At 44.4% G+C, this 27,257-nt stretch overlaps 1 protein-coding gene across 2 annotated transcripts in view; it reads right to left on the bottom strand.

Moving 5' to 3' along the window:
* Positions 1-27,257, bottom strand: part of NTN3 (netrin 3) — a 194,323-nt gene that overhangs the window by 126,120 nt on the left and 40,946 nt on the right. The gene's annotated exons all lie outside the window — the stretch shown is intronic.

Raw genomic sequence — 27,257 nt, 5'->3', positions numbered from 1 at the left:
CCTTTTAGGATTGCACCGCTTGTCACTGGCATCCTTTAGCTATACTTGGAACAGAGATGATTGTTTTTTAAAATCCATTTTTGTTATATATATATATATATATATATATATATATACATAGATCATTGTGCTTGTATTTTTTCTGCCTTCTGAGAACATCTTGCAGAGGTAAGCATTGGCCTTGGCCACACAACTATGCAACCATGTGGAATGTCTAAAGGTACCTCACACAAACTTGACCTAACTCTACTAGTGAATAGCTACAACTGGGTTTTAAGGAAGTTTGATGACAGTGTATGAAAACAGAAAAAAATAGTTACTCGGGCTCCTAGTGTAAAAGTCACACAAGCACAGACATTGATAAGGCATGGATAAGACACCAACAGACACCCGTAACACACAGGACTTCCAAAGGACTGATGTAATGGATGCCCACATTGAGGTATTATATAGTTCTTTCATACCCTCATGGATCCAGATCACGGATTCCTATCCAGAAAAAACCTCCCAAGACTTCCATCCTTGGGGCTGGGGATGCAGGCACAAGCCCAACATCTAGGACTGTCTCCAACACAACTAGACAAGGGTTTCTATATGAGTGTTGGTTTCCTTTCTACACTCAATGGTTTCCGACCCAGTGCAGTTTAGGAAATCCCACTCACACAGGTACAGATGTCGCTCCAGACCTCATTTCAGTTTTTTCATTTTCACTTCAGCATTTCACACCACCACATGTGGAGCAGAGACAATGAGTCACAGAGCATTGTCAGAGCCCAGCAATCCCCAGTTAGAGACACCCTCAACTCACAGGAGCACTCTGTGAGCAGTGCTTTGCAACCCACTTTATCTACTTCTTCCATGTTAGCTGTTGAGAGGTCACTGCTTTTGGTTTTCCTCATGAGACCCTTCACGGTGAGAGGAAAGTGGTACTCTTCTGTCCTTTTTTACTTTAAAGTCTCTTTGAACAGCATTCTAGAGCTGCTGCTTGGGGTTGAGATGTGCCACAGGTAACAATACTACTAGTGCACCCAGTCTATGCAAACCCTGTTGTCATTTCAAGAGCTTCACAGAGGTTATGGCATTAAGCGATACCTAGGTGTACACGTTTGCTCCACGTGCTGGGCCAATCATGTCTCTATTATGGTTGCGATCCTCAATAATCATACAATTTCTGGCCCAAAAGTTTCAACAATCTTCAAGGATTTAAGTAGCCTATTCTGAGTAAGGCAGGGAGGGAAGAGAATGGAGCATATTAGGCAACCTAGCTTAGAGGTGTATGAAGTAGACAGATTTCCCTAAGATTAGGGGTGGGCGAAGAATTCCACTAGCAGAGTTTGCAGAGTTTTCCCCACAAAGTGACGCAGAGTTTTTTCTCTCGCTTGTGCTCGCCAACATTAAGTTGGTGAGCGCAGGCAAGAGAAATGGCTAAGTTGGCGAGCGCAAGCGAGATTTCTGAACGCGAGCTGTCGCAGTAGGCCGCAATCGCTTGCGAAGAGAAAGCTGTCACTCATATTGAGGAAGCTGCCACTCAAATAGAAAATCAACTTGAGCAGCAAAAGGAAGTTAGTGCCCTCTGGCGCTCCGCATGATGCTCTTTGCACTAATATTAAGCGCTGTCACAAAAAAACCAGAGCGAACAGTGCACCTTACCCAAAGTCCACTGCTCGCAGAACTCCGCGTAGGGTGCAGAGTTTTTTGGCACTTTGAGGAGTTCCACGTAGCAGCACTCCGCGAACTCAGCCCAGGCCTACCTGCGATACAACCTGGCAAAAAATTCATGGAACCGAGCATCAACTGGTACCAGAGTGTTGCTCAACGTTTTGACAAAGGAGTCGTAAAATTCCATGCCTCTAATTAATTTCAATTCTTTGGAAGTGTAACTACAACTATAAATACCACCGTTAGGAAAATTACCTCAGTGACAAAATAATAAAAGTCCAACGTATGGGACAGAGGAGAAGGTCACTGCAACCAGAGGAACTCTGGGAGTTTAAAAAGGGAAATAAAACCGACGTCAACCACTTATGTATACTTTCAAAGTTCCAAAGCTGAAATTCATATTTTAAACAGAAAATAGGCTATGGAAATCTTTATCTTTTTTGGTTGTATTTGCGGATACTTTTCAGCGTTTTCTGAATCTAACACCACCTAAAAAACGGTTTAAATGCAGCGTTGCCTGGTAGTACAACTGTGTGTCCCGTTCTGCTTCACTCCTGAAATTGTATGCTCTTCTCCATAGCAGGAGGATTGTAAAATAATGTATTATTATCACGACATTGTCGCTGCACATGGAGAGTAAAGGGTGGTGACATTGGAGTGCGCTGCTGCCCAGATCTCCTCCGGTGTGTGGTCATTACTGGCCGTGGACCCCAGATTCAGCAGCTACAACCCTAGAGGTGCTTGTGGGGAGGGGTCGGGAGAATGAGAGGGAATTAATTTATTCTTAAAGCTGTTTGAGCCAAGAAAAGTCTGGAGCAGAGAAGAGGCCAACTGTGCGAGGGGAGACGTCTATAAAAACACGAACAGGGAAGAGGATAGGACCACACAGCAAAACGTGTAGACGGGAATGGCATTGTAAATGTTTAAACTAAAACTAGGGAACAGAATATGCGAACTAGAATCACACGGCTAAACGTATGAACTCTGACCTTACGGCTAAATGTACGAGCAAGGCAACACGGCTAAACATCTAAACTAGAAACATCACTGAATGTATGAACTAGGCCCACACCACTAAATATAGAAGCTAGGACCATACAGCTAAATGTATGATCTAGGACCGCATAACTGAATATATGAACTAGAACCGCACCACTAAATATAGGAGCAAAAAAACCATACGGCCAAATGTATGAGCTAGGACCACATCACCAAATATATGAGCTAGGACATCTTGGTTAAACGTATAAACTAGGACTGCATGGCTAAATGTAAGAAGTAGGACCATACAGGTAAATATGCGAACTAGGACCACACAGATAAATGCATGAACTAGGAACGCTTCAATATCTGAACTAGAACTAGGTGAGAGACTTTGAATTTTAGTCCGCACGGCTGGATGTATAAACCAGAACTATATGGATAAATAGTTGAACCAGGGCCACCAACCAGATTGTTTGAATTAGGATGGCACTGCTGAAAAGCTGAACTAGAGAAACACATGGTGGAATGTCTATACTAGGACCACAGGACCGAACGTGTGAACTAGGACTACATGCCTAAATGTATTCACTAGGACCACAGAGCTACAGATGTGAACTGAAACCTCAAGGCGAAGCCCAAAAACTAAGACCACACAGTTGAATGTCTGAGTTTGGACTGCACAGTTTACCAGCTGAATTAAACAATGTCTGAACAAGACCACAGGACAGAGTATGTGAACAAGCATCACATGGGTGTATGTCTGATCTATGGAAAGTCACAGCTCATCTGAGACCATGGGCCAGATGTAGCAACCCTTTTGCGAGTCGCAAACGGCGAAAATCGCTGTTTGCGACTCGCAAACGTGGGTTTGCAATTCACAAATGCATATTGCGAGTCGTTACCGACTCGCAATATGCATTTGCGACTCGCAAATAGGAAGGGTTGTTCCCTTCCTATTTGCGAGTCGGAGTGGTATGCAACTCCATTTGCGACCGCGTACGCGGTCGCAAATGGAGTCGCAGTTACCATCCACTTGAAGTGGATGGTAACCCACTCGCAAACGGGAAGGGGTCCCCATGGGACCCCTTCCCCTTTGTGACTGGACCCCATATTATTTTTTCAGGGCAGGGAGTGGTCCAAGGGACCACTCCCTGCCCTGAAAAATCCGAAACTAAAGGTTTCGGATTTTTTTTAAATGCAGCTCGTTTTCCTGTGAGGAAAACGGGCTGCACTTAAAAAAAAAAAAAATGCTTTATTTAAAAGGCAGGTCGCTAACATGGAGGCCTGCTGACGTCAGCAGGCCTCCATGTTAGCGAGTGCCTATACTCGCAATGGGGCCGCAATTTGCGACCCACCTCATGAATATTCATGAGGTGGGTCATTGCGACCCCATTGCGAGTTGCAGTCGGTGTCTCAGACACCGTACTGCATAGCAATTTGCGAATTGCAAATTGCGAGTCGCAGGGATTTGCAATTTGCAAGTCGCAAATTGCTTTTTTTGTACATCTGGCCCCATATTCCTAAAAGTATGGACTATGACCTCATGGTTAAACATGTGAACTAGCATCACATGGGTAAACATATGAACTAGGACCATAGGGCTGACTCCACGACTGACTGAACTACAATCACCCAGCAAACTGAATTAACTAAAATGAACACCGTAATGAATGTCTGAACTAGGCCTTCAGTACTAAATATCGAAAAGACCATGACCAAACAACAGAATGTATGCACCACTACTGGGTTTCACAATTGGGCAAAATGGCTGATTGTATCAATTATGACTACAGGTCTGGATATAAAGACAGAACTTTAAAGATGATTGTACTTACTGGAGCCACATTCGGTTGAGTGAGCTCTGAGAAGACCTTCACATGCCCTTGTCCAAAACAGCCAGAAGTACTGAGATTGCCGCAATAAGTGACACCCTCATTTCCCTATCACAAGCCAGATCCACCCTATAACATCCCTAACATCTTCTCCATTCTTCAATTTATAATAATTTGCCACTTTCCCAGTTCTCAGCCTGTAGCCCTCCATTAGCACCCAAACTATAAATAAGTCCAGGAATCTTGAGTCTGAAATAACAAATGAACTCCTCAGTGGGAAGCCTCCGGAAGACTTCATCCCTAGGGTTCAGCCGTAATGCACCACCAAAAAAATGACTGATTACTGCCATCAGTGAGCACTCTCTAAATCAAGGGTTGAGAAGAGGTGAGAACAAGCTGTAGAATGAATCATTTTGAGGTCTTACTGTTCCAGAAGGCTTGGTAATAAATAACTGTGAGGTGTAGTTCAGGACATGAGCAAATCATTTCTTGTAAACACGGTTATATTTCTGTTTTGGAGAAACTTGGATATTATGAACTGTATGAATGTTAAATAAGTATTTTGGCCATTATTCAAATGAAAAAGACCAGTTGAGATTTTTTCCACAACTTTATTAACTTGGGTATGTTCTTCATGGAGGAGTGAGACTTTCACTGTATCAGCATTCCACGACCAAACATGGGAAAGATGGTACAAACAGCTACAAACTTTCAACCCTACAAAGTAGCGTTATATGTTACTGTAAGTATTAATGAAACTACTTTGTATACTTTTGGCTAGCTGCTGTATGTGGAACATTTTAGAAGATTATAGCATTGCAGTTTCTTTCCTGTCTGATACTATATGTTACAACAGAAAGGATATTCAAAACCTATTTGGAATGAAGGACCCAGAACTTCTCCTGTTCAAGAGGAACCGAATTTAAGATGGAGAAGATAGTATTGTTTGAATAAGGGGAAAGAGGCAATTATGCTTAGGATCTTGCTGTACATTCCCTATCAGGGGTATTGTCTCCTCGCTGTCAGAGATACAGTCTGCTGCTTCGAGTTGGTTTATTTAAGATTAACGTAGGAACAACTTTCGTTGGCCTCCCCGTCTTATGTTTTCCAACAAATATAATACAAATACATACATGGGGGGTCTTTTGGCTGGCCCTCCATTGGCCTGTTCAAGTGTCATTCACATTTTGTGTCCACCAACCACTGCATACATCATAGGCACTAAGTCATCCTACTCATTCATTGACTATCTTACACTGTTACGGACAGCATTTTGCCTGATCACATCTGCACAGCCACCTGATAAGAGTATCACTTTCATGTCTAGGTGGTGTAGCTGGGCTACCCCTTTATTTTTGCATTTCTATTTTTTTTGCATTTTGCATATGTTTGCACACATAAAAGAAATATAGCAGTGGCAAGGTCAATGGGTCTCGTCCAAGATATCCTTTGCTTTGCCAGTGATTTTTTACCTTCAAATTGCTGGGCTGTGTGTGCGCTCAGTACTGATGCCCATTCTTGAAAGAATTTTTATTAAAGGAAGAGAAAAATCATTCAAATATATCTACCATGTTTTCACATAGAGCAGACATTTTTAAAATGTGTTTTTTTGTTTAAAAAAAAAAATCTTTACAAGATACCTGCCATGCATATGCAGGCTAGGCAAAATAAAAAAAATTCAAATATGGCTGCCACACATGCACACACACAGGGTGACCATCTTTTTACTTGAATGTAACATTCCACTATGGCAGACGGCTATTGCGGAATGGTAACATTTAAAAAATAAATTATGCATGGGATTCCATGCCATGGTGCAGACGGAAACAACCAGATAACAATGCACAGCTCTCATTCCCTTTCAAAATGAAAATAAAAAAGAATGAAAAAAATGGGAGTCGGGAGGTGGGGCAGTTGAACGCTTTGGGAATGGAGTGTGAAGGTAAACAAATGGCCAAAAGTGAGCTACAGCATAGCAGGTGTGCTGCTCCTGAGACCAGGCACAAAGAAATGAAATGCTAAATCAAACAAGCATTTACAATGCAGTGGGTTTTGCATTTGCTCGAGTTAGAGCTATTAGCATTGTAAATTCCTAACTAGGATTTTCTTGCCACATAAATTGAAAATGAAAAGTAAAATAGTTGACATAAGCAAGCCAATTCAAAGCACCAGGGCTACCATGAGCACAAAGGAGAGACACAAAAAGGAAAAAAAATGTGGTTGCAGTGAAACGTGTCAGCAAACGCGCAATTATCCATGTATCAGGGTTGATGGCCAAGGCGGTAACAAAACTGCCCCAATGAGGGACAAACGTAAATCATAAACCAATGATACCAAAGGATTTTTGAAAGGCAAGCCCATGAATGAGTGATAGTGATGGACGTGCAGTGGGCGAGGTTTAAAAGCCCACAGATAGATTAGAACAGGCCAGAGTTTTTGCACGCTCGACCTAAAAATAAAAGGGGAATCTTAAAGAAAGTGAGGAAACTTATGCATTACCTTAAAGTGCTGACAGTCAAATTTAATATGAGCTACTGCCCTCTTGAGCAGCAGCGAAAGGATACAAGTCAACCAATCATCTTGCCTGCAGGTAAAGAACAATGCTCCTTTGGTGGGACAAATGCAAGAATAAGAAACAAATCAATTGAATAATAAGCAGGGTAATGAGATGAACAACAAAACTATACAATCATGACAAGGGACTGACCCTTGTACCGCCCTGCTATTCAAATTTTGATAGCCTGGGGACCTCAAGCTGAGTTATCTAACTGGGTCCGCAGGTCATTGTGCATTGCTGGATTTTCTGTCACTGGTTAGTTCACGGTCAGTGAAGCCACTACTGAATTCAGAGATATCTGGGTCATTGAGGTGAGCGTCCACTACAAGGGATATACCCGTCGGCTAATTAACTCAATAAAGGATATATATATATATATATATATATATATATATATATATATATATATATATATATATATATATATATATATATATATATATATATATATATATATATATATATATATATATATATATATATATGCCTCCCTATAAGCACAAGTGTGTATGTCCGGGTCATAATTATACTGGCTTATAAATTATATCACTGTCTCTAATCACCACTTAACAATTTATCTGCAACCATTTATACCAACGCGTACCCCCGGAGCGGCAAGTGACGTCACTAACCCGGTTATGCATCAATCCTGCACTGGGCAGTGATCTTGAGGAAATGCAGGTTTCTCTTCTTTTTTTTTGGGGGGGGGAGGGGGGGTAGGGGGGCCGAGGGAGGGGGAGTCGGGTGAGGGTGAGGGATTCATGCACAGTCTCTCTGCTGAATTCGCTACATTCGTCTTTGCCAAAGGTACAAGTACCGCTTCTGGGAGGGTGCGGGGGTCTTCCGTCCCCTTTCTCGGTGTCTGCGCTCTCCGAGGACTCCTTGCCTTATTTGGGTTTAGTTTGCCTATGCCCCTCCCTTCACACCCGCGCGCCCAGCTCACACTCCAGGCCTGATTTATGGTGTGTTTACTTTCTCTGCGGTAAGCGAGGGCCGCGGAGCCAGAGTCACTCAGGAGAAGCTGACAGGGCTCAGGGTGAGTTATGATGATGATGATACTCGGGCAGGAGAAGGAGGGGGGGGGGGGCCGCTGCGGCGGGCAGACGCGAACGGGGAAGATGGAAGGGAAGACACGTATAGGAGAAAGCAAAACGGGAGGACATAGGGAGACGAAGAAATGAGTGTTATAATTAGGATGGGCAGAGGGGAAGATACAAAAGAGGGAGGAGGCAAGACATAAGGTTGAAAGAGAAAGGATAAAAGGGATAGGTTGAAAAAAAAATGTTGAGAGAGACGAACTGGGAGTGAGAAAGGATGAGGAAATAGATGAGCAGCGATGGGTAACAGTAAGCAGAAGGGGAGGAGATGAAGTGAAGTGATGGAAGGAGAGGAAGCGATAGGAAGGTCTGTGGGGAAGGGATGGGTGGAGTGCAAAGACTTGACAGAAATAAGGAGTGAATGGAAAAAGGTAGGGAAAATGGGTGAAAGAGGAAGACAGTGGTTATACTGACCAGAGGACAGGGAAGAGAAGAAGAGAACGTAGGAAGCAGAGGAATAGGAAGTTATGGAAAATAGGAACTGAAATGGTGGAGAGAGACATATATGAATGATGGCAGTACAGAAATTAAAGAATTCTGTGAGCGGTGGAGAAATGATGAGGAGTGAAAGTCAAGGAATCAGGAGGATAAACAATGTAGGAAAGCAAAGAATGATGGGATAAATGAAGGAGAGATGAAGAGAAAATAGGTGGACATGTGAAAAAGAATGTGGGAAGTGCAAAAGTAAGAAAAATGTCGATGAAGCAAAGTGGTGAGCATGAGAATGATAGAAAGAGACCAAGAAGGGCAGAGGAAGATAATGTTCAGAGGGAGAACTAAGAGAGTGTCGGTAGAAAGATGGAGAAGACTGAGATATAGAAAGGATGGTGAGACAGCGGAAGAGGTAGACTGGCCCTGGATGTGAGACGTTGTGGGAAGTAAGAAAGAAAAACATGCGATTTAAAAAAATTGAAAGGCATAGACGGAGAAAGAAAAATATAGAGAGGAAAATAAACCATGTAGAGGGGAAGGGAGTATAAAATCAAGAGTTTGGGGAAAGAGGGTGAATAGTAGTTAAAAGAACAAATTAGGATGGACAGACGAGGAAAGGTAGGATGAAATGAAGTTAGAGTAAAAAAGGAGTGCAGTACGGGAAAGAATGGGAAGAGGCAGGGTACAAACTAGAAGGAGAAGGCAAGAAAATGCAGATTGCTGAAGAGAGAATAGGAGACAAAATAGGGAGAGACAGAAAGTGAAAATAGGGGATTGAGAGAGACAAAAATGAGGAGCAAGAGGGGGTGTGTGAGAGGAAAAAGACAAAGTAAAAGGACTGGAAAGGGTTTGTGACAAAGAAGGGAGAGATGGGGAGAAAGGATTGTTAGAAAGTAAGACAGAACAGGTGGAGTACAAGGGAAACAGGAGAAAATGATAAGACAGCGACAGGAGGGACAGCAGGAGACAAATGGTTGGAGTAATAGAGAAAGATGAGAATGCTAATAGCTGGCGGATGCTAGATGAAGAGATGGAGAATAAGGAAAAATTAGAAGACATCGTAGGCAGAGACATTGAGAGACAAAGGCTGCCATTCAAAATAGACCCTTAATTATACACCCGGGCAGGAGATGTATACCGACTGGTGTCTCCACTTCAATTACTAGCAATTCTGGCTTACAAGACCCAAAATGAGGAACAGCCACTTTAAACAAGGAATTGCCAGCTCCAATTTTGCACGTTTCCCCCAATTCCTGTCCCAGATCTTGCTTTCAGCAGGAGGAAAATGTGCACAGAAACATTTGTTTCTACCACGGTCATTCCTGCACCTGGGAAAAGTTGGAATTGACTGGGATGGTGACTCCATGGCCATGCAAATCTATCTGATTTGGAATGGGACCCAAAGTCTGCAAAGAGACATGGTGATAGAAGAGGCAGTGAGATGAATTAGAGACTAGGTAGAAATGCAGAGAGTCAAAAGCCCGTCAGCCAGACATTCCATGGGCTTGTTCTATCCTGGACTCATCAAGCAAGGGAGACAGATTGAAGTACCTCAAATCCAATCTTAATATCCAGAGTGACACTGCAAATCAACCCACTAGCTTTACAGGAAGATATAGGTTTCAGATTATGATTCCGGAGCCAACATTTACCAAGCTCATGCTAGTCTGTTGAAGCTGGGCCACTGCAATTCCATCATAAGTTTCTATTTGACCATACGCCTCACAGTTCAAGCTCGGCTAAGATATATAGGATGCTGAATCTCCAAACAGTCGAAGTCTCCTGAATCAAAATGTGTTATGAACTGAAACACTTCTTTGTCGAAGTGACTTCACCATGGAACACTCTAGCCATTGATATTGGAACCAAATCCTCTCCTATAACCTTCTGGAATCATCTAAGAAGTTACACCTTCCACCTCTGCCTCTACTAACACACACCCACCTCCCCAGCATCCTCTTTCTAAATTGATAATTATTTCTTCAGTTACTACGTTTGCTCAATTTTTGTTTACTGTTTGTTGTAGTTAATCTTCTTTTCAGATTGGTTTTATCTAAAGCACACTAACATCCTTTGTACTGAGTGCAACATATATAAATATGTTAAATATAATTCTGATTAAAAAACACATCTTAGACACTGTTGTAGAAACTTATCAGGCCATGCCAGAAGAAACCTTTGCTCTAAGGACCTGAACATGCGGGGCTGCATTGTCCTTGCCATAAAACCATATAACCTCTTGGAGTTCACTAACAGAACCCCAGTGCTGGTATCTGGCCACTGCAAACTCTGCTGATCTCCCCACCTCAGCAGACACACAAATCTAAAACATACAAAAATAAGTCTTGAGTCTTCACACACCTGACACAGGACGTTTAAAGAAGCAGTTACATTGTGCTGCTTAAAGTGCACCAGGTTACACCAACATACTAGAGTAAGCCATGTGGTTAACTTAGATCACCTCATACGTACAAAAATGTATTCACCTTGGAATTGGAGACAATGACCTGATCAAACAGCCACACTACCAAATGTTCTGCTGGTGGTTCAAAGGAAGAGTGTGTACATGTTCAAATAGCCGTCTGCTCTAATTTACTGCACTTCTTTTCATGATCAGCCTCAGATGAGTCCCAGCCTCATTTAGCAAGCCATCAAGCAGACTAACCTGACTAGAATGAACCTTGGACATCTTTAAACAAGAAATGTCTTCAATGCTACCTCCAATGACGCCTTCTTTGTGACCATAACTTGTCCAGACTATTAAATGAGAAATGAAGAACATAGCATGTTCTCTGTCAACATGTCTTGGCTGCTCAAAGAATGAAGATGAAAGAAGATGAGCACATATGGTTTATCCTTGAAAAGGGCACTCTAAAAGAAACTCTGATTTTATTGAAAGGGAGAATTGCCAACCCCATTAAAATGCAGCAAGCTCTTGGCGTCACAAAAAAGATCTCACCGCCAAAAAGTGTATGAACAACTCGGCTTCAGTCTCACAACTACTTCATGATGGCCTGTGGCTAAGAGCTATGTGCCAAACGCCTTGCAGCACAAGGATGCCATCTGCTGCTACTGGAAATATATATGAAGAGCGACACTCTCAAACTAGCGTTCACCGGTACTGATGTTACACGAGAGATAGTGCAGTAGTGTTACTGAAGTAATGAGAAATTCTGTTCCCTCTTTGAAGCTAAAACAGCCCAGTAATTAGGGCATGGATCATTAACCCATCCAACAACAAAAATCAGTCATGCCTTCAGAGCTGCGAAAAAGAATTATAAATAATAAGTCGTCTATGAATTCATCAAACCCAAATTAAATTATTTTTATAAATATTCATTGTGGATAGCTTAAAAACCTATATGGATAGTAATATTTAGTGGCTCCATGAGCCAAGGCTCCTCAAAACATCTCCCCTTGCATCCTGGGTCACGACCCCTTTAGAAAAATAAGCACTCTCCTCCTGGAGGGAGTTCCACATCCCTCCTCTCCTAATCTAATTCATTTGTATGGATGACAGGTGACTCTATATCAGAATATCATTGGCAAAACTATCATCTGACAAAAATAATGTGTCTTAAACACTGTTTACGAAAATATCTTGTCACTGGGTGTAGATTTTCTATTATTAACTGCCATGTTTAACATTTTGCAAATTATATTTCGAACATAATATTTTTGCCCAACAATAGTTAGTCCTCAACATTTTGTTATCATATCTCCCTGGAGGTTCCTTGTCCAGTCCAGGCTCTTCTCTGCTCATAACCCTAAAACTGTGCTGTCCCTCCTGTATAATGGGCTGAACAAGTTCTTCAACACAAATACTTGGCTCTCTCTGACACAACCTGCCTTATTATGCTTATTTGTCACCTAGGATCAGCAGCAAGGATTCTTAACTCAACAGTGTTTTGTTTCAGCTTCTTCCTTATGGAGAGATCTGAGATGATTAATATGAAGAGGACAGGTCAACAGACAACTAACCCGCTTCCTCAAGGAGAACAGCATCTAGGACCCTTCCCAGTCTGGATTCCGCAGCAACCACAGCACCGAAACCGCCCTCATTGCCGCCACCTACGACATCAGAACCATTCTGGACAGTGGCGAAACCGCGGCCCTCATCCTCCTGGACCTCTCGGCAGCATTCAACACCGTCTGCCACCACACCCTACGCTCACGCCTCAACAATGCTGGATTCCGCGACAGAGCCCTGGACTGGGTTACCTCCTTTCTCACTGGCAGAACCCAGTGTAGGAAAGTACCATCTTGCTTGGCATGTTACCCCCATATTTCACTGTATATATGTTGTTTTAGTCTGCGTGTCACTGGAACCCTGCTAGGCAGGGCCCCAGTGCTCATAAGTATGTGCCCTGTATCTGTTCCCTGTGTGATGCCTAACTGTCTCACTGAGGCTCTGCTAACCAGAACCTCAGTGGTTATGCTCTCTCTGCTTTCCAAATATGTCACTAACAGGCTAGTGACTAAATTTGCCAATTCACATTGGCATACTGGCACACCCATATAATTCCCTAGTATATGGTACTGAGGTACCCAGGGTATTGGGGTTCCAGGAGATCCCTATGGGCTGCAGCATTTCTTTTGCCACCCATAGGGAGCTCTGACAATTCTTACACAGGCCTGCCAGTGCAGCCTGAGTGAAATAACGTTCACGTTATTTCACAGCCATTTACCACTGCACTTAAGTAACTTATAAGTCACCTATATGTCTAACCTTCACCTGGTGAAGGTTGGGTGCAAAGTTACTTAGTGTGAGGGCACCCTGGCACTAGCCAAGGTGCCCCCACATCGTTCAGGGCAAATTCCCTGGACTTTGTGAGTGTGGGGACACCATTACACACGTGCACTGTACATAGGTCACTACCTATGTACAGCGTCACAATGGTAACTCCGAACATGGCCATGTAACATGTCTAAGATCATGGAATTGTCATTGGGGCATTGGGGTGCCAATTCCATGATCCCCCGGGTCTCTAGGACCGAACCCGGGTACTGCCAAACTGCCTTTCCGGGGTCTCCACTGCAGCTGCTGCTGCTGCCAACCCCTCAGACAGGTTTCTACCCTCCTGGAGTCCAGGCAGCCCTGGCCCAGGAAGGCAGAACAAAGGACTTCCTCTGAGAGAGGGTGTAACACCCTCTCCCTTTGGAAATAGGTGTGAAGGCTGGGGAGGTGTAGCCTCCCCCAGCCTCTGGAAATGCTTTGATGGGCACAGATGGTACCCATCTCTGCATATGCCAGTCTACACTGGTTCATGGATCCCCCAGCCCTGTTCTGGCGTGAAACTGGACAAAGGAAAGGGGAGTGACCACTCCCCTGACCTGCACCTCCCAGGGGAGGTGCCCAGAGCTCCTCCAGTGTGTCCCAGACCTCTGCCATCTTGGAAACAGAGGTGTTTGTGGCACACTGGACTGCTCTGAGTGGCCAGTGCCAGCAGGTGACGTCAGAGACTCCTTCTGATAGGCTCTTACCTCTCTTGGTAGCCATTCCTCCTTCCTAGGTAGCCAAACCTCCTTTTCTGGCTATTTAGTGTCTCTGCTTTGGGGATCTCACCAGATAACGAATGCAAGAGCTCACCAGAGTTCCTCTGCATCTCCCTCTTCACCTTCTGCCAAAGGATCGACCGCTGACTGCTCAGGACGCCTGCAAAACCGCAACAAAGTAGCAAGACGACTACTCGCAACCTTGTATCGCTTTATCCTGCCAGCTTTCTCAACTGTTTCCAGGTGGTGCATGCTCTGGGGGTAGCCTGCCTCCTCTCTGCACCAGGAGCTCTGAAGAAATCTCCCGTGGGTCGACGGAATCTTCCTCCTGCAACCGCAGGCAACAAAAGACTGCATCACCGGTCCTCTGGGTCCCCTCTCAGCACGACAAGCTTGGTCCCTGGAACTCAGCAACTCTGTCCAAGTAACTCCCACAGTCCAGTGGCTCTTCAGTCCAAGTTTGGTGGAGGTAAGTCCTTGCCTCCCCAGGCTAGACTGCATTGCTGGGTACCGCGTGATTTGCAGCTGCTCCGGCTCCTGTGCACTCTTCCAGGATTTCCTTCGTGCACATCCAAGCCTGGGTCTCTGACACTCTAACGTGCAGTGCACAACCTTCTGAGTTGTCCTCCAGCGTAGTGGGACTCCCTTTTGTGACTTTGGGTGGACTCCGGTTCACTTTTCTTCTAAGTGCCTGTTCAGGTACTTCTGCGGGTGCTGCCTGCTTCTGTGAGGGCTCCCTGACTTGCTGGGCACCCCCTCTGTCTCCTCATCCAAGTGGCAACATCCTGGTCCCTCCTGGGCCACAGTAGCATCCAAAAACCCTAACTGTGACCCTTGCAGCTAGCAAGGCTTGTTTGTGGTCTTTTGCGTGGGAACACCTCTGCAAGCTTCTTCACGACGTAGGACATCCATCCTCCAAAGGGGAAGTTCCTAGTCCTCTTCGTTCTTGCAGAACACCAAGCTTCTTCTAACAGGTGGCAGCTTCCTTGCACCCTCAGCTGGCATTTCCTGGGCTCCTGCCCACTCTCGACACTGTCACAACTCTTAGACTTGGTCCCCTTGTCTTACAGGTACTCAGGTCCGGACATCCACTGTTGTTGCATTGCTGGTGTTTGTTCTTCCTGCAGAATCCCCCTATCACGACTTCTGTGCTCTCTGGGGGTTGTAGGTGCACTTTACCCCTACCTTTCAGGGTCTTGGGGGGGCTATTTTTCTAACCCTCACTGTTTTCTTACAGTCCCAGCGACCCTCTACAAGCTCACATAGGTTTGGGGTCCATTCGTGGTTCGCATTCCACTTTTGGAGTATATGGTTTGTGTTGCCCCTATACTTATGTGCTCCTATTGCAATCTACTGTAACTTTACATTGCTTGCATTACTTCCTTTTGCTATTATCTGCATAATTTTGGTTTGTGTACATATATCTTGTGTATATATCTTATCCTCATACTGAGGGTACTCACTGAGATACTTTTGGCATATTGTCATAAAAATAAAGTACCTTTATTTTTAGTACTTCTGTGTATTGTGTTTTCTTATGATATTGTGCATATGACACCAGTGGTACAGTAGGAGCTTTACATGTCTCCTAGTTCAGCCTAAGCTGCTTTGCCATAGCTACCTTCTATCAGCCTAAGCAGCTAGAAACACCTCTTCTACACTAATAAGGGATAACTGGACCTGGCACAAGGTGTAAGTACCTCTGGTACCCACTACAAGCCAGGCCAGCCTCCTACACCCATAGAGTCTGTCTCCCCCCATTTCACTCGGAGGCCACTGAAATCATCTGCGGATTACCCCAGAGTTCGTCCTCCAGCCTGACCCTCTTCAACGTCTACATGGCCCTGCTCGCCAATATCGCCTGATCCCACAAACTCAACATCATCTCATACGCTGATGACATCCAGCTGATCCTCTCTCTCACCAAGTACTCCACCAAGACCAACCTCCAGGTAGGAATGAAGGCCATCGCCGAATGGATGAAGAGCAGCTGCCTCAAACTCAATTCCGACAAAACGGAAGTCATCATTTTCGGCTCCACCCCCTCCGCATGGGATGACTCCTTGTGGCCTGCCACTTTCAGAACTGCTCCGACTCCCACCGACCACACACACAACCTAGGACTCATCTTGGACCCCTCACTATCCATGACCCAGCAAATCAACGCCATCTCCTCCTCCTGCTTCAACACCCTCCGCATGCTCTGAAAGGTCTACAAATGGATACCCACAGAAACCGCAAGAACAGTCACCCAAGACATCGTAAGCAGCAAACTGGACTACGGCAATGCCCTCTACACAGAAACCAAGGCCAAACTCCAGAAGAGGCTGCAACGCATCCAGAATGCCTCCGCACGCCTTATCCTGGACATCCCCCACTAGTGCCACATCACAGACCACTTGAAAAATCTGCACTGGCTCCCAGTCAACAAGAGAATCCCCTTCAAACTCCTCACCCACGCTCACAAAGCACTGCACAACACCGGACCAGAATACCTCAACAGACGACTCTCCTTCTACACCCCGACCTGTCATCTCCGCTCCGCCGACTTCGCCCTCGCAACCGTCCCACGCGTCTGCAGAACTACAAACTGCGTTAGATCATTCTCGCACCTCGCTGCCAAAACATGGAACACTCTTCCCACCCACTTGCGCCAGACCAAGGACCTCCTTACCTTCAGGAAACTTCTCAAGACCTGGCTGTTCGAGCAGTAGCAGCACCATACCCCTCCTCTTGTCACCCCTCCCCTCCTCAGCACCTTGAGGCCCTCACGGGTGAGTAGTGCACTTTACAAATTCCTGATTGATTGATTGATTGACAGTGGCAAAGGACCACTTGCTTTTCTGGAAGCCTCACATCATGAAGAATGCTGAAAGTTTCTATACTACCTTTTCTTCGCTTACGAAGCTGGATGTAGACGGACTTTCAAAGTGTTCTAAAGTTTTTTTTTGTGTTTGTGCCCAGCATGGCACTTCGTCTGTGAAACCCTCATACATTAACCAGCTAAGACATGTTGTTCCTCTTTGCTAATACTGATAAAGGCGCCTTCAGCAGAACTGCGGTGGAAGTCAAGGCGTGTGTGTTGTTCTTTCGGATATAACCACAGCTTTCTCTACAAAAGCTGTTGACCCACTTGACAATAGGTCGGGCAGCCTTATCCTTTGTGGGAACCAATTACTGAAGACCAATATAGTGGGAGAAGCTTCCTTGATGAAGATATGGATCTCGTCTACTACCAGCTCTACTGAATCAATGACATGGCTGAAACCACTAAGTGTGGGTACATAGAGGTCATGTTTTATCTTACCAAAAACATAACATAACATCTGAGAAACAAACCTTAACATTTGGCATTTTACTTTTAAGATGTAGATAAACAGTTATCAGCACACCAGCATATTCAGATCTTATAATCACAATAAACGACACACTTTGAGCTAGCCTAGGTTCACCTAACTATGTACACCCATTTTAAATGTCTGGTTGCAGGATAAATTAAAAAACACAAAAAGGTATGGGATTCACTTATAATGAGGAGCTGTACCCAAAGGAGATTTTCCTGGAGCTCCTTGACCTCACTGGGTGTCTGAATGTAGAGTAAGAGCTGTGAAGTGGTGGTGGGGGGGGGTGTTTCCTTTACAGACTAGGTGGTCTCACACACTATATAGTGTCATCCTTCATCAATCGACCACCTAGCCCCACCCAGGTAGGACAATGCCACCTGGGCGGACTCAACCTTACCGTTAAAAGAACGGGAGGGAGTGCATATATATTATTTTCTTGAATTTGTGGGATCCAACTAAGCTAGGGAAAGATATAAAAACACCTAGGCAGTTACCAGTGTGCAATCTACACTTTTAATAATGGTGTCTGCTGGTGTGTTAAAAGCAAGGATGGGACACCTTTGTGAGAACTAGGACTCACTGGGTCACCTATCTAAAAATGGCCAACATGTTTCTGCCCTCTACAATGAGCCAAGGAATGTCTGGGGCCATTCTTCAGGGCCTAGGATCCCTTAAAGTCATGCACTGCAGAGACAGACATCCAACACTCAGTAAGAGAGTGGGTAAAATAAATTGAGAATTGATTTGGCCTACCTGAAGCGAAGAACTACCTAGCACAGGCCCCAAATCTAAAGACTACTTGCCCCAGACTCCAGGAGGGGGGAGTGTCCCCTTATAGTCACACATGCATCAAAGGAGGCGCGCAGTGTGTGCCTAATCCGTCCCCTCACTGGACCACTTGCAGGATAAATTATACAGCACTCATTCACGGTTTTTAAGCCCAAATCTACCTTGACCACATAGGTGAAATGACCTCTGCTGCATTGAACACCTGCTGAGAACCCGCTGCTCCCCACCGCCAGATAACAAGGGTCTACATTTGCTCTCTTCAGGCATCCAGGATACCTCTGAAGCCAGACGGAATTTTATCTTTGGTTGCTCTGCCTTCATCGAGCCTAACCTTAACTTTTGCCCTGAAATTTCACCCTACCTTACCTTTAGCAAGTCTCGGCTGACATTTTCCTCCATTCATAAATTGGGTTGTGAAGGAAAACCTGGATGTCCATTGGATAAATTTAGAACCAGAGTCAGTTGGAAACCTCACCAAGTCCTGGACCAAAATTCGCCCCCTAAGCCCTTCTCGGTTTAGGGATGGCTGATAAAGTGTCTAAACTATGGGGGGTCATTATGACCCCGGCGGACGGTGGAACACTAGCGGTAATACTGCCAACAGGCTGGCGGTGTTCCGCCAGCGTATTATGACCGCGGCGCATTCGCCACGGTCATACCACCAGGCTTCAACCGGGCAGTCGTAATCCGCCAGGGCTGCGCAGCAAGCAGCGCTGCCCTTGGGATTATGAGTCCCCAACCACCAGCTTGTCCATGGCGTTAACACCGCCATGGAAAGGCTGGCAGCAAGGGGGTCTCGGGGTGCTCCTGCATGGGCACGGGCAGTGCAGGGGCCCCCAGGCACAACCCCATTGCGCATTTCACTGCCCGAAATTCGGGCAGTGAAATGCGCGACGGGTGCTACTGCACCCGCTACATATCAACATTACCACCGGCTGTATTACGAGCCGGCTTCAATGTTGTTGGGACTTTTCCGCTGGGCCAGTGGGTGGAAACGCTAACTAGACATGGACAATTTTGATTTAATTCTTGCAATGTTTGACGCTGATACCCAAAGTCGCATTGGTTATTTTTGAGTTGTTTTACTGATTGTTTTTGCAAGGTGCACTGAATTTATTTGTTTTTGAAGAGCAGAATTATCTAAATCATACATTTTAAATTCTATACAACTGTGAGTTATTTAATGCAATTGATTTGTATATGGATTGAATTATCAAGCCTCAAACTTAGTAAGTGCTTTCAGTAAGTTTGTCTCCTAAAACTACTGGTTTAGAGCTTGGTGGACTACCATGACTCGCCCATGATTGCCTCTTGGCATTTCTTTTCTAGCTGCTGCCATCGACAGTGTGCGTCCAGTTTTAATGTTTTTGACCGGGCCTTTTTGGTTTTCCTGTACACCCTCTGTAGACTAGTGTAAATTAAAATATTGAGACCAGGAAGACATCTATCTAATTGAAGGTAGTTGAGGGAGCACTAAGATGTACCTTGATTATGGAAGGAGAGGAGAGAAGTGTGTTGAGGGCCTGAAATTCTACTAGAAAGTAAAGCAACCCCTCCCGACCACCAGCATTATGACCACCAGCGCATTAAACCCTGGAGTCAAATCTGAATCTGACAAGACTTAGCTACCACAAACCAAACAATATTGTCAGATTGGGCTTCTTCTAAGAAAACTCAACCACATCTTCTGCCTTTTATCTGCAGCTGGCACGCTTTTGTAAACACTGGCCATAAACTCTTATCACTGAGACGCAAATGCCCCATGATCCAAGACCACCAGAATACTGGCCTTTGAGAATGCCTGGTCTGCCTTCCCTGCTGCCAAAAGAGATCTTATCACTCAGACAACAATCTTTGGCAAAGCCAATCGTTTACACCTGTACAAGAGTTATTGGCTTGGCAATTTGTTTTTGCCATGATGTACACCAGTGTGACTGCTGTTCAGCATGGCTAAACGTTAGTAGCATAGAGTGTCACAGGGTAGCGTGGGGGAGTAATATCGTAGAGTGGATTGTTGGAGAACAGTGTTTTATAATGGAGTGGGGGAATAGCATGTCGTAGAGTTGAGTCAAGTTCAGTAGTTTAGTGGCAGAGAGTGTCTTAGAGTGTAGTGTCGTAGAGAGGAATGGCGTAGAGTGAAGTGGGGTGGAACAGTGTGGAGTGGGTTGGAGTTGACTGAGGTAGAGGGCTGGGTTGGATTGGAGCAGGGTGGGGTGGACTGGGGTAGAGTAGAGTAGATTGAGTGGACTGGAATGAATTGGAGTGGGTGATTGAAATGGGGTGAATGAATTGGATTGGGGTGGATTGTAATAGGGTGGATTACATTAGATTGGAATGGGTGCGCTGAATTGGAGTGATAGGACTGGGGTGTGGTGGACTGAATTTGAGTGGGGTGGAGTGGAGTGAGGGGATTAGATTGAACTGGAGTGGGGTGGATTGGAGTGGGGTGGATTTGATTTTTTGGATTGGAGTGGAATGGTTTGGGATGGAGTGGGGTGGGTTGAACTAGAGTGTGGTGGATTGGACTGGAGTGAGGTGGATTGGACTGGAGTGAGGTGGGACTGAACTCAGGTGGGGTGGGCTGAACTGAGGTGGGGTGGAATGGGATAGAGTGGGATAGATTGGATTGGAGTACAGTGGAATAGATTTTAGTGGGGTGGACTGAATCGGGTGGATTGGATTGAAATGGCGTGGAGTGGGGTGGATGGACTGGAGTGGGTTGATGGGGGGCGGAGTGGGGTGAAATGTATTGGTGTGGAGTAGGGTGGGAGGAGTGGATTGGTGTAGGTGGATTGGAGTGAGATGAATTGGAGTTGGGTGGATTGGATTGGAGTAGGGTGTATTGGACTGAGTGGGATGAATTAGTTGGGGAGGATTTGAGTGGGTGGGCTGAAATGCGGTGGAATGGAGTAGGTGGACTGGAGTGGGTGGGGTCGATTGGAGTGGGAGGGCTGAAATGGGGTGGAATGGAGTGGGTGGAATGGAATGGAGTGGGGTGAGGTGGAGGGGATGGGAGTGGGTGGATTGGAATGGGATGGATTGAACCGGAGTGTGGTGGACTGATGTGAGTGGGGTGGATTGTGGTGGATTGGACTGGAGTGGGGTGAACTGTCTGGAGTTGGGTGAATTGTAATTGCAATAGTATTTATATAGCGCTTACTACTCCTGACGAGGCGTCAAATCACTTTTCGGCAAGTAGCACGCTACTCCGTAACCCAAGAGGAATTGGTGGTGGATTAGTTTAGGGAAATATGAGTACCATTTTATTATTATTATGAGTTAATTTGAGCAGAGGATATGTGAGTTTGTTAGTTGGGTTGGCTAGCGTAATGGAGGGATAGAGGAGGGAAGAATCCAGTAGTGTTAATTGGGAGTATAGTAATAGGATGAGGCTTGGAATGAGTAAAGGAGAGATGGAGGAGGGAAGAGTCTGTGGAAAGGGTTAGGGAGTAGCAGGACAGGTTTTGGATGAGTTAAAGGTTAGATAAATGAGGGAGAGAGTAGGGTTGTTTGGGAGATCATAGTAGTAAACTGAGGTTTGGGGTGAGCTAGATGTGAAAGAGGAGGGGAGAGCTTAGGCAGGGTTATTTGGAGATGAAAGTAGTAGAATGGGTTTAGGGTGAGTCAGAGTGGGGATGGAGGATAGATTGATAGAGACTTGACATAGGGGAATGGGTAGACAAAGTAAAGCTTACAAGGGAGTACATTTATATTATTTTTATTTATATATATATATACATATATATATATACACAAACACCTTCTTCATCATTATTTTTATTTTTCTTGAATGTATTTATTCATTATAATTATTATTCACTTTAATTTATTTATAATTCTAATTGTATTTATAGATTTTACTTTATTTCGTTTTATTTCATTTTTCTCTAGCACAGTAGGACTAAATAATAAATAGAAATGTAAATACATAGGAAGGGAATATATATTCAAGAATATAATAATGGGTATAATAATATGAGAAGAAAAGTAGTATTGTATAAACACAGACTTTCAAGATTTGTAATATTTGAAGTTAATTAGTAAGTGTACTTTTCCTACATTTATTTATCTTTCAACAATTTTTGAATAGCGAAATGCTTATGATAATAAAACATTTGATCAGTGTGATATAAAAACGAGAGCAGGGATTCATAAGTATGTATAGAACAACTTATCTAGGAGCTATACAATGACCTATGAACATGTTAAGCATTGAATACCATACACATATATATGTATATACACACACATGAATACATATACACACACGTATATATATATTTAACCGTGAGTAAATATACATTTGTTAAACAGGTTTAAACGGTACATGTATAATGTATTGTTATGTCATAGTAGCGATACATATTTCCTAAAGAACTATACATATCTAGAATATACACATAATCAGATAAAAAATATTTATCAACACAGGCATATGCAGTCCATTGCTGTTTGAATATGGTGGTTATGAAGGAAAGAGCCAACTCTTGAGTAGTCTTCTGAAGACAAGATAGTTATCCGTGGATCGTATATTTGGGGGTAATGAATTCCATAGTGGCTGCTTGAACGGAGAAGGATGTACCACCTATAGTCTTTTTCTTGTATTGGACTCGAGTGGGTTGGGTTAAGGTAGTTTGGTGTGGGGTGGCATGAATTTGGAGTGGGTGGTTTAAGGTGGACTGGATTAGACTGGAGTGGCGTGGATTAAGGTGAACTAGATTGGAGCAGGATGGGTTGTAGTAGGGTGGGTGGATTGGGTTAATGGACGTCATTTAGGAAAGCCCTGTAAACCCTGACATTGCCTTGCGACCCCTGGCATCAGAGGTGGCAAAATCAGTGCGAGAAACACAGGGGCATCGCTTTGTTAAGGTCGCGGGTTAGGGCTTCACTTTCCTTGTTTTCTGTTATTTGTTTTTATTACACTAATAGTGAATAATATTAAATTGCTAACTATTAGTTTAATAAAACAATGGAGTACAATTAGATGAAATATGACCCCAACAGGCAGCCGAGGTAAGTAAAAAATGCTTTCAAATATATGTTGTGTGTGTGCTTATGGGTGAGAGTATGCTTATGTAAGAGAGAGTGCATATGAGTAAATTGTGTGTGTATGTTTAAGCATGTGTGACTGAGTGAAAGTAAACATTAAGTGGCTCATTCCGACCTTGGTGGAGGGGATTACTCCGTCTCAAACGGGAGGGATATCCTGCCCGCCGTATTACAAGTTACTTTATATTCTATGCAACTTGTAAAACGGCGGATGGGATATCCGTCACTTTTGGGACGGAGTAATCCCCTCTGCCAAGGTCGTAATGAGGCCCTAAAAGTTATGTTGTGTCACTTCTGCTACCTCTGGCATTTTGGTGAATTGAAATCCATGATTGGGTTGTGTTGGATTGGATTGGAGTGGAGTGGGGTGGATTGGATTGGAATGGGGTGGGATGGATTTGAGTGGGTGGGCTGGATTGGACTGGAGTGGGGTCGGTAGGGTTGGATTGGAATGGGGTGGATTGGAATAGAGTGGGGTGGATTGGACTGGAGTAGGGTGGATTGGAGTGGGGTGGATTGGATTGCGGTTGGGTGGGGTGGGTTGGACTGGAGTGAGTTGGATTGGACTCGAGTGAGGTGGATTGGAGTGGTGTGGATTATGGTGGATTGGATTGTTTTGAGATGGACTGGATTGGAGTGGGGTAGATTGGATTGGGTTGGAATTGGGGTGGATTGGAGTGGGGTGAATTGGAAAGTAGTGGGCGGATTGGATTGAACTGAGATATATTGGATTTGGGCAGATAGTTTTAAATTGGAGCGGGCAGATTTGTTTGCATTGGTGCAGATTCTTTTTAATTGGAGTGGGGATGAATGGAGTGGGGCAGATTACTTTGGTTTAGAAAGGGGCAGATTATTTTGGATTGTAGCAGGGCAAATTGAAGTGGCACAGATTGTTCTATATTGGTGTTGGGCAGATTGTTTTGGATTGGTATGAAGCAGATTGGGGATGGACAGATTATTTTGGATTGTAATGGGGCAGATTGTTTTGAATTGGAGTGGAGCAGTTTTGAGCGGGGTGGGTTAGGAAGATTGCAGTGTGGTGGATTAGGGTGAGTGCATTGGCCTGAAGTATGGTAGAAAGGATTGGTCAGGGTTGATTTGATTGGTCTGGCATGGATTCAAATGATTGGGGTGGATGGGTGTGAGTGAGGTGCCTTGGATTGGAGTGGAGTGGAGTGGACTGGATTGGAGTGGGGTGGGGTGGATTTGGGTGTACTGCAAGTTTGAGTGTTAAAGCATTATTTCAGAAATTACGTATAAGAAAGAAACAATGTCGCTTTGCAATATTTAGAACAGGATAATCATCATCTTTTGAGAACAGTGTCCACAAGGTAAAACAAAACATGTGTATAAAGTGATAAAAGAGGACTTGGCAAAATAAAAGAAACAAGTTAACTATAGAAAATAAATCTTTGTGCTTTGGTCATCCTGCTGGGCGAGTTTTTGCCAGTCACACACCTTCTGTTTCCAGGGCCGTAGAAGTTCAAAAGAAGTACTTGCAGTGGCTTGCCCATCTAGGGGAGTCGTGCCTATGTCGGTGACGCAGGGCCTGAACCGGGGGGGCATGGCATTGGTCGCCACGTCCTTTGAGGCAGGGTCAGGTAAGGGATTGGTTAATTGGGAATTGGCGCAGCATTCGGAAGCATTGTAATGCTTCCAAGGTCGTTCCCAGTAGCGCAGCCCCACCCTTTTAAAAGGTGCCGCAAGGTGCGGGTGGGGCTCTTTCCCTCTGCCACCTCAGACAAATCAGGACCTTGCGACTCCCTGGCATTGGGCCAGGAAAGGTATGCTCCACTGCTGCAACTCTGCAGCCACAGCCCTTGTTTTTAAGTTGATACTCCCAAAGAGAGCTTGTTTTGTTGCCTGACTGGAGTTTCTTCTGGGTCTCCTGCAATCAGTGGCGGCTTTGGAGGTCCATCGGGCTGTGGAGGTAAGGAAAAGGGCGAGGGGGTCTTTTTGTGGTCATGGCAGCCAATTTCTAAATTATGGTCAGGACACAAGACACTTTTGCGCAGTTATTTTTTTGAGCTGCCGGTTGATGAGTGAGTTCGGAACCTCTTGGCTCTGGGGATAGGATGTCTGGGGGGCTTGGCGAAAGGCATGGTTTCATTGGCTGTCTGTCGGCCTGTATTTTTATGCCCTATGCGCATTCTGCCGATTCTGAAATGTAGGTGGTGCACGGGTCAGGTGTGATTGTGGGCTGGGTAGTCCACATAGAGCGAACGTCCCTGCATAAGGATGTGTGTTGAAAGAATAGCAGGTTACTGGTCTTGCCAGTCCCAGCCAAACTCACTGCCAACAAGGCCCTTGCCTGCTGTGTGCTTTTTTCTCTGAGTGTGCTGTAACCTGAGTGCCCTTGTGAGGGCTTGACTTGCCAAAGTGTTGGGCTCCCACAAGATGAGGCGGATTTATTTATTGTTGCAGGTGTTTTCTGACATTTGAACGTGCCTGTGTTAAAAAAAAAAGTGTCACTAGTTACTTAATATTGTCATTCTGGTGACATGGTGCCACATGCTGCATAGGGCTCTGCCATCAGATTGATTTCCTCAGCCCACATGCACTCCCCCCAAGATTGCACATGATGGCATTGCAAGCCTTGCTTGGTGGACCTACTGGCCCTCACACTGCCCCACGCTAACCGGTGAGAGGCCTCATACAGAGTTGTCCGGCATGATGCCCGGTCCACATGTGCCCCTAAATAATCCGAGGGAGGCCTCACGCAGAGGAATAACAGTTCCTCACCTAAGAGGTCTTGTGTGTTGCCAGGTTGGCATGTGACACTCAGGGCCTGATTTATACTTCTTTAGTGCCGCATTTGCGTAATTTTGTGACGCAAAAGCAGCGCAAAGTTACAAAAGTTAATTGAATTTGTAAGTTTGCACCGCTTTTGCATCAAAAAATTACGCAAATGCAGCACTAAAAAAGTATAAATCAGGCCCTCAGTGATTTGCCGAATAATGTGTGCATCCGGATGCATGTCTGTACTGTGTATATATTCTAAGATTAGTAATGACGCGTGTGCATTAAAACATTTTTGTTTAGGTGACCGAAACAAAAGTATAAAGGTCTTTGTGGCTGAAAGCGAACCAGGTGGGCAGATACCATTATGTGTATATTACACTTCTTGATCTTAGCGCACACGCAGTGACAGGCCTCGAAAAATCATAAAATTTTTACTAGACCTGCAGGCAGAGTAAGTTGCATAATCTACTCAACCATAACTGAAATGTACTTGACCTGTACGGGTCTCAAATTGTGTGATCCTAGTCAAATATTTCAGATTACAGTCGCCTTTTTCTTCATTATCACATGTGAGGGTATCTTCAAAAATGTGAACTTAGCATTTCTGCAGTAAAAAAAACACGTTTTGTTTGATTAAATAGCCTAAATGTTTGCTCCATGTATAAAAAGAATCTAGCCCACATACAGGGTACACATGATCCATTACTTGCCTCTTAGTTCACTAATAGCATTGCCATCAGGGCAGGGATGTTTCTCAGTTTTTTCTTTAAAATGTCACTTTTAATAAATATATTACTAAAGCATGATGTGGTTGGGCAGTCATTTACAAACAGAACATTTCTAAGAAATGTCCAAAACCCTTCTCAATAACTTACAGCTTTACTGGTAAAACTATACAATGTATTAACAATCTGTGAAAATCGGGTTTCAGAAAACATATTTATTCTTTGCACATAACCAAGTAAAGTGTTCTGATTTGTTTTCATCCTATTAAAATATTTTTTTCATCACACAGAAGTATAAACAATGGGCTTTCACAACTACTGAAATATATTTTGGAAATTATTGTATGGCTGACTTGGCTATTTAAATGTTATGTATTAGGAAAAAACTGACAAAATCCTGGAAAGCTGCAGTGAGAAGGAAAATTAACTGCAAGACAAACTAACTTTTGACCTCTGTCTCTGAACAGAGTAAATATGTGACAAAAACAAGATTTAAAGGAAGGCATCTTCATTTCTCCTCCACCTTCTGACTAAAGGGGACACCTGTTCTT

This window comes from Pleurodeles waltl, chromosome 10 (assembly GCF_031143425.1).
Source record: "Pleurodeles waltl isolate 20211129_DDA chromosome 10, aPleWal1.hap1.20221129, whole genome shotgun sequence".
Taxonomy (NCBI): domain Eukaryota; kingdom Metazoa; phylum Chordata; class Amphibia; order Caudata; family Salamandridae; genus Pleurodeles; species Pleurodeles waltl.
Note: the sequence above shows the minus strand (reverse complement) of the source record. Positions and strands in the feature narration are given on the sequence as shown.